Raw genomic sequence first — 7,746 nt, forward strand, 5'->3', positions numbered from 1 at the left:
CTGTTGGGTAAATTTGCCTCTGCGGGTGAGGTGCAAGTAAGTGGCATAAAATAAATGAGAGGTGCAGGAGGGAATGTTATGTTTCACCTGTACCCTGAATTTGGCATTCATGTGCGGCACGGCTCAGATAGGAACAGACACAAAATAAAACATCTCGTAGGTCAGTTGTGCATTTCTCGAACAAGTCTGTTTATTCAAGGTCTTAACAGTGCACACTGGCAAATCCTGTGAGGGAACCACAGTGTTTTAAAGATTCACAGCACCCACAGCTTTTTTATATTCATACAGCACAGAGAACTGGGTTCAATCCTGATTATGGGTGCTGTCGGTACGGAGTTTGCCCATTCTCCCTGTGACCGTGTAGGTTTTCTCTGGGTGCTCCAGATTCCTCCCACACCACAAAGACGTGCAGGTTTGTAGGTTAATTGGATTTGATAAATTGTCCCTAGTGTGTGTTGGATAGTGCTGGTGTATGGGATGATCGCTGGACTGCGCTGTCTCAGTGGGGCGAAGGACCTGTTTCCATGCTGTATCTCAAGTCTAAAGACACAATGGTTACATGTGGATTCTAAATTTTGAAATATTGTCATTTATCTGTCTCTGTAACCTTTCATCTTTGTCTTCCCCCACCCCCAGTTATCCTTAAGTTTATAAGAAGGAACAACAAGTAATCCTCCGTCAGTTTCGCCACCTCCAACATGACCCCACCACTCGCCACATCTTCCCATCTCCCCCCATATCTGCCTTCGGCAAGGTCCGCTCCCTCCATAACTCCCTTGTCATTTCTTCCCTTCCTTCCCGTACCACCCCATCCCCGGGCACTTTCCCTTGCAACCGCAAGAAATGCAACACTTGTCCCTTTACCCTTTACCTCCCCCCTCGACTCCATTCAAGGACCCAAGCAGTCGTTCCAGGTGCGACAGAGGTTTACCAGCATCTCCTCCAACCTCATCTACTGCATCCGCTGCTCTAGATGTCAACAGATCTATATCGGTGAGGCTAAGCGAAGGTTGGGCGATCGTTTCGCCGAACACCTCCACTTGGTCCGCAAGAACCTACCTGACATCCCGGTGGCTCAGCACTTCAACTCCCCCTCCCACTCCAAATCCGACCTCTCTGTCCTGGGTCTCCTCCATGGCCAGAGCGAGCAACACCAGAAATTGGAGGAACAGCACCTCATATTCCGCTTCGGGAGTCTGCATCCTGCGGGCATGAACATTGAATTCTCCCAATTTTGTTAGTCCTTGCTGTCTCCTCCCCTTCCTCAGCCCTCGGGCTGTCTCCTCCCATCCCCCAGCCTTCGGGCTCCTCCTCCTTTTTCCTTTCTTCTCCCCGCCCTCCCACCCCCGATCAGTCTGAAGAAGACTTTTGGCCCGAAACGTTGCCTTTTTCCTTCGCTCCATAGATGCTGCTGCACCCGCTGAGTTTCTCCAGCTTTTTTGTGTACCATCTTTAAGTTTATGTTCCCTGTTAGTTAGAACGCCACTCTCTCATTTGTCTAAGAAATGGACACAATAAAAATCACTACTCCCTTATCAGTTTTATTACCCTCTGCCTTACATTCCCTAATGTTTAGCAACTAAACTAACTGTTCTGTGGAACCCAAACACAATGATACATCTATTTATTGCCTCACTAACAGAATTAGGTTCTCTGTATTGGCCATTTCCCCCAACATGCTTCCCCAGCATGAACAGATTATAGATTACTCATCTTCCTCCTTTTCAAAATTTCTGACATCAAAAGGTATATTGATTGGCACGTGTGAAAGGAATTAATCAGTGCTCAATTATGTAGAATCCACAACTAACCATTGTGTGAGAAAGGTTGCAGAAATAGTGAAATAAGGAGAGGATAAAACTTGTAGCATTGAGCATGTCGGAGCCAGATTGAACTCAATGGGCTGAACGGCCTCCTTCGCATTATTAAAAAAGAAGGGATTTAGACAGCCTGCCATACTTTGGTCAAGTTGTCTTCGCCATCTCGGGTGGTTGTCAAAGCATGGAATTACTTGAAGGTATTTAAGGAGTTTTTTATTCAGTAAAGCATTTTCACTGTTTTTAATTGCTGAGTTCTTGCCACAAGAAGCCTAAACCTAAAATAGACACAAAGCTGAAGTAACTCAGCGGGACAGGCAGCATACCTGGAGAGAAGGAATGGGTGACGTTTCAGGTCGAGATCCTTCTTCAAACTAGTCAGACTAAATAGACTTCAGTCTAAACCTAAACCCAATTTTTACTTTTTCTCCAGTTTCTACTTTACCCAGTCAGAGTGGGTGCATTCTTTTATCTTAAGAATGTTTGCTAAAACAGAAGTGACCTGAATATCTTGCCTGCAAGAGCAAAACAGAAACATGCTGGAGTAACTCAGTGGGTCAGGCAGCATCTGTGACTTTAGAGATACAGCGTGGAAACAAGCCCTTCATCCCACTGAGTCTGCGCCAACCAACAATCGCCATATACCAGCACAATCTTACACACCAGGGACGATTTACAATTTTACACAAGCCAATTAACCTACAAACCTGTACGTCTTTGGAGTGCGGGAGGAAACCGGAGCATCCAGAGAAAACCCACACAGTCACAGGGAGAACGTACAAACACCGCACAGACAGCACCCGTAGTCAGGATGGAACCCGGAGCCACTGTGCCGCCCTGCCGTACCAATGTGGATAGATAACGTTTTGGCTTGGGACCCTTCCTGACGTCTTACATGCTCGTTTAGTGCTCTAAGCAAATTAATAAAACAGCCCAAAAATTCAGTGAGAGGAACTGCTTGTGATCTTCACTGGATATGACTGACATTCAGCGGAGCTGCCTTGGACACAGACAGCAGACTGTGGTGAGGTCAGCCAGGAACTGTGTGGCTGTTTCATGTTGGAGTTCTCAAGCGGATGTGACAAATGTAATCGGATCTCATTTTGATGCATTGTGATCCCACTTTGCCTAATTCGATTCTGAACTTGACCTTCTCCAAGCTCAAGGTGAATGCATTTTACCCACAACCTTGCAGACAGTGTATGAAGCCAGCACATTTGTTTGTCAATGGTTCCTTTATTAACATGTGTACCAAGGTAGAGCAAAATTATTTTTATTGGATACAGATTAGTAAGATTATAGCCATGCATAAGTCCAATAAGTGCATAATACAAAGAAATAGCCCATTGAGTCTGTATGCAATAGTCGCCAGGTTTTGACGCTATTTTTCAGTCCCAACTGCAGCTGACAGTAAAGGTTAGTTGCAGCCTTCGCCTCCATCAGTTGCTCCCGTGAAGTCATCCCTCTCCTTGCTGGGCCATCTTTAACTTCGGGGGCAACTCCTGCGTCCGACCCTGAGGGCATGAGAAGTAAGACCTTCCATCCCTTTCTCTGCTGCAAGCTGATTATGAATTTTTAGCCTGATAATCGGGAATGTGTCTGCCACGTACTAAGTGACAGCCCCACAGATATATTTAAGAACATAATAAATAGATGCAGGTACACGTGCTTGGGGTCCTTGCATTCTGCCACCTTTTAATGAGATCATAGATGGTGGCGCAGTGGTGGAGTTGCTGCCTCATGGCACCAGAGGCGGGTTTGACCCTGACCTTGGGTGCTGTCTGTATGGAGTTTGTACGTTCTCCCTGTGACCATGTTGGTTTTTTCCGGTTTCCTCCCACATTTCTAGGACTGACAGCGTGGAAACAGGTTCTTTGGCCAACGTGCCCCATCTACACTTGTCCCACCTGCCTGTCTTTGGCCCATTTCCTTGTAAACCGATGCTATCCCTGCACCTGTCTAAATGTATTTTAAATGCTGTGATAGTACTGCCTCATCTTCCTCCTCCGGCAGCTCGTTCCATAAACCCACCTGTAAAAAAAAAACACAAAAAAAACCAAACAAAGTTGACGCTCGGGTTCCTATTAAATCTTTCCCCCGTCACCTTAAACCTATGTTTGTTGGTTCTTGAGTCCCCAACCCTGGGTAAATGACTGTGTATTTACCCTCTATATTCCCTTCGTATATACCTGTATAAGATCACCCCTCATCCTCTTGCACAGCAAGGAATAAAATCCTTGTCTGATCACCCTCTCCTTAGAGCTCGGGCCCCAGAGTCCAGGCAATAACAGTATTCTTAAGCCTATTTTTGGATATTACTCATCACAGTGAACAAAATAATTTTTGCCCAGCCAGTCAGATATTAGTTTTAAAATTATGATTTTACACTTGGTCTAAAGCGCTGCTGATTTGTCTTCACAACTGCAGATCTTTTCATGGAGAAATATATATGCCCACAGATAATCTTGTGCCACGATAAGTGAAATTCATAAACATGGAAGAGTAAAAAAAATTTCAGCTACAGTTAGTAATATAATTACACATGTAATTTAGTGTTATATCTGTTGTAATTACTGCTATAATTATGCCGATAATGTAGTTTTGCATTAGTTGCACACATTGTTATAATTACCCAGATAAATTAGTTCAACTCTTTTACGCTTCTGAGACTGGAGGCTCTCTCTCTCCCTCTCTGTGTTAACTCATGCCCTTCTGGGGCTTGAATCTGCACAGGCACAAGATGACAATCGAAAAGCTTCACAACTCAAATACACACCGAAATGGTTGGCCTACGGCATCATGGTGGCATAGCAGTAGAGCTACTGCCTAACAGTGCCAGGTATTAGACCCGGGTTCAATTCTGACTTTGAGTGCTTGTCTATACAGAGTTTATACATTCTCCCCGTAACCTGTGTGGGTTTTCTCTGGATCTTTGGTTTCCTCCCACATTCCAAGGACGTACAGGTTTGTAGGTTATTTGGCTTGGTATAAAAATGTAAAATTGTCCCTAGTGTATGTAGCATAGTGTTAGTGTACGAGTATCGCTGGTCGGTGTGGCCTCTGTGGGCAGAAGGGCTTGTTTCCCAGCTATATCTCTAATCATAGCTAAAATAAACAAATGATCCTACTCAACCAAAAACATTAATCTACCACTGCAAGTAGGTGCTCTGGTTTCCTCCCACATTCCAAAGACATACAGGTTAATTGGCTTCTGCAAATTGCCCCTGGAATGGAGGATAGTGCTAGTTTGAGGGTGATTGCAGGTCGGCATGGACTAGGTGGGCCGAAGGGCCTGTTTCCGCACTGTATCTCTAAACTAAAGAAGTTGCTGTTCTCGGGCTCCTGTACCTTCTTTCTGAATGTGGCAGCAAGAATAACACCTGGTCAAGGTGGAATTGGTCTTTGATGATATGAGCTGCCTGTTCTGTCATTCACATAGATGTACATTGCAGCCCCACTGAACTTCCTGAACTTGCTGGAGTTTAGAAGAAAGAGGGGGGACCTCATTGAAGCATACAGAATAGTGAAAGGCTTGGATAGAGTGGATGTGGGGAGGATGTTTCCACTAGTGAAAGAGTCTCGGACTGGAGGTCATAGCCTCAGAATTAAATGAGGCTTTTTAAGAAGGAGATGAGGAGAAATTTCTTTAGTCATAGGGTGGTGAATCTGTGGAATTAAACTAAATTAAACCACGAATACGAGCAAAATATTGGACACGATTCTGCAAATTATTATTTTTTTAATTTATCTTCTATGGAAGCAATATGTTAAAAAAAACAACTTTTATTTAACGTATCAAAGCAACTTTGTTCTCACTTCATCCATTGTTTTTTCATCTTTTTGTTATTTTAGTGTTTGTTAAAAGTTTGATTTAATGTACTTCAGTTTGTTTTATGAGGGGGGGGGAATCGGGGGAAACTATTTTTCAGGTTCTTACTTTCCCGGAGATGTGATCATTTTTCGGATCACATTCTCTGGGTTCTACGGCCTACCATAGATGGAGCTGGGAGCCGCTTCGGACTGTCATGAGCCCCACCGCGGGGCGCAGACTTAACATCGGAGCGGATCCCTTGCCTGGGATCGCTCCCACAGCGGCCTGCGGACTTACCAACAAGGGCTCGCAGTCTTGGGAGAGGCTAGTCGGGAACTCCGTTCAACCAGCCCCGACGTGAGGTTCGATCGCCCGGCGCGGGGGAGCTGACTACCCCCCAATGCGGGAGCGGATTGCCTCGATGCGGAGGGCCTGAACGCTACCGGCTACGGGAGTCAAGATCATCCCCTCAACGGGGGCTCGAGGCCCCCGACCAAGGAAGAACACAAGGGAAGGACTTGAACTTTATTTCACCTTCCATCACAGTGAGGAATGTGTAGGAGTCACTGTGGTGGATGTTCACGTTAAATGTGTTTTTGAGTCTGTTGCTTTTAATTGTATGACTGACCTGGCCAGTGAAATTCCTCGTATGTTGCAAAACATACTTGGCGAATATAATCTGATTCTGATTGCCACAAAGCTGTGGAAAGCCAGGGATATTTTTAAGGCACAGATAGATAGATGCTTGATTAGTACGGGCTATCAGGAGAAAGCAGGAGAATGGGGTTAGGAGGGAAAGATGGTTCAGCCATGGTTGAATGGTGGAGTAGGCTTGATGGGCTGAATGGCCTAATTCTGCTCCTATCACTTATGACCTTATGAACATTGAATTCACTTCCATGACTTGGGGAACATTGTTCTTACATTGCAACTGGAGTTTGCCATTTCACTGAGGGCAGATTCTACTTTCAAACTGCACAATTGTTGCTTTTGGTGCTGTAACTGATACTGGCCTTGGGTTGGGGTGGGGAGGCCATTGAAAATCATTGTGAAGAGCAACAAGAATGCCAAATGAATTGCAAGATATAATGTTGCTGAGATTACAAGCATTGTTTAATTCTTGGCAAACCACTTGTGATAAATTTGATTCCATTCTCTGAATAGGTGGAAGAGAAGGAAGCTCAAGATGATGGAGTAGATGTATTGATGGATGTTTAGATGGTATTTCAGGAAACAACATGCATGAGACGTAATAAGAAAGTCCATGAAGTAAAGTTTAAATCCATAGTATGAAATAAACTCGGGCAGCGCAGCGGCACAGCTGGTAAAACTGGTGTCTCGTAGCACCAGAGACCCGTGTTTGATCCCGATCTAAGGTGCTATCTATGTAGAGTTTGCACGATCTCCCAGTGCCGTGTTGGTTCTCTTTGCTACTGCAGTTTCCTCCCACATACTAAAGATGTGCAGGCTTCGAGGTTGTATAACTCTGTAAATGCCCCCAAGTAGGAAGTGGATGAGAAAGTGAGATAACATAGAACAAATGTGAACGGGTGATTGATAGTCGGCATGGACTTGGTGGGACAAAGTTTCAATGCTGTACCACTGTACTGAAGTAAAAGTTAATGATAAATGTACATGTTTCAAACATGGTGATGGCTTGCCCCAGTGCTGAGTTCTGGGGTTAATTGCTCTGCAGTTTCTTCAAGAGTTGGTACAGCAAGTTTGGAGATGACCAAACATAATAGATGGAGATAAACATAATAAAACACTTTTACAGTACAGTGAATGGCAAAATGAATGGTTGGTGGCAGATGACATGGAGAAAGGTGCAGGGGTGTGTCCCAGGAGGTTGTGCAAGGCACTGTGCAGTTTATTTTATTTTAATTAGTTTATTGTCATGTGTACTGAGATACAATGAAAAGCTTTGTTGCATAAGATCCAGTCAGCAAAAAGACTATCTATACATGATCACAATCTAGCTGTCCACAGCGTACACATACAGAATAAAGGGAATAACATTTAGTGCAAGGTAAAGTCCAATTGAAGATAGTCTCAGTGTCTCCAATGTGGTAGATGGTCGGTCAGGACCACTCTCTAGTTGGTGATAGGATAGGCCTG

The sequence above is a fragment of the Amblyraja radiata genome, chromosome 5, assembly GCF_010909765.2.
Source record: "Amblyraja radiata isolate CabotCenter1 chromosome 5, sAmbRad1.1.pri, whole genome shotgun sequence".
NCBI lineage: Eukaryota > Metazoa > Chordata > Chondrichthyes > Rajiformes > Rajidae > Amblyraja > Amblyraja radiata.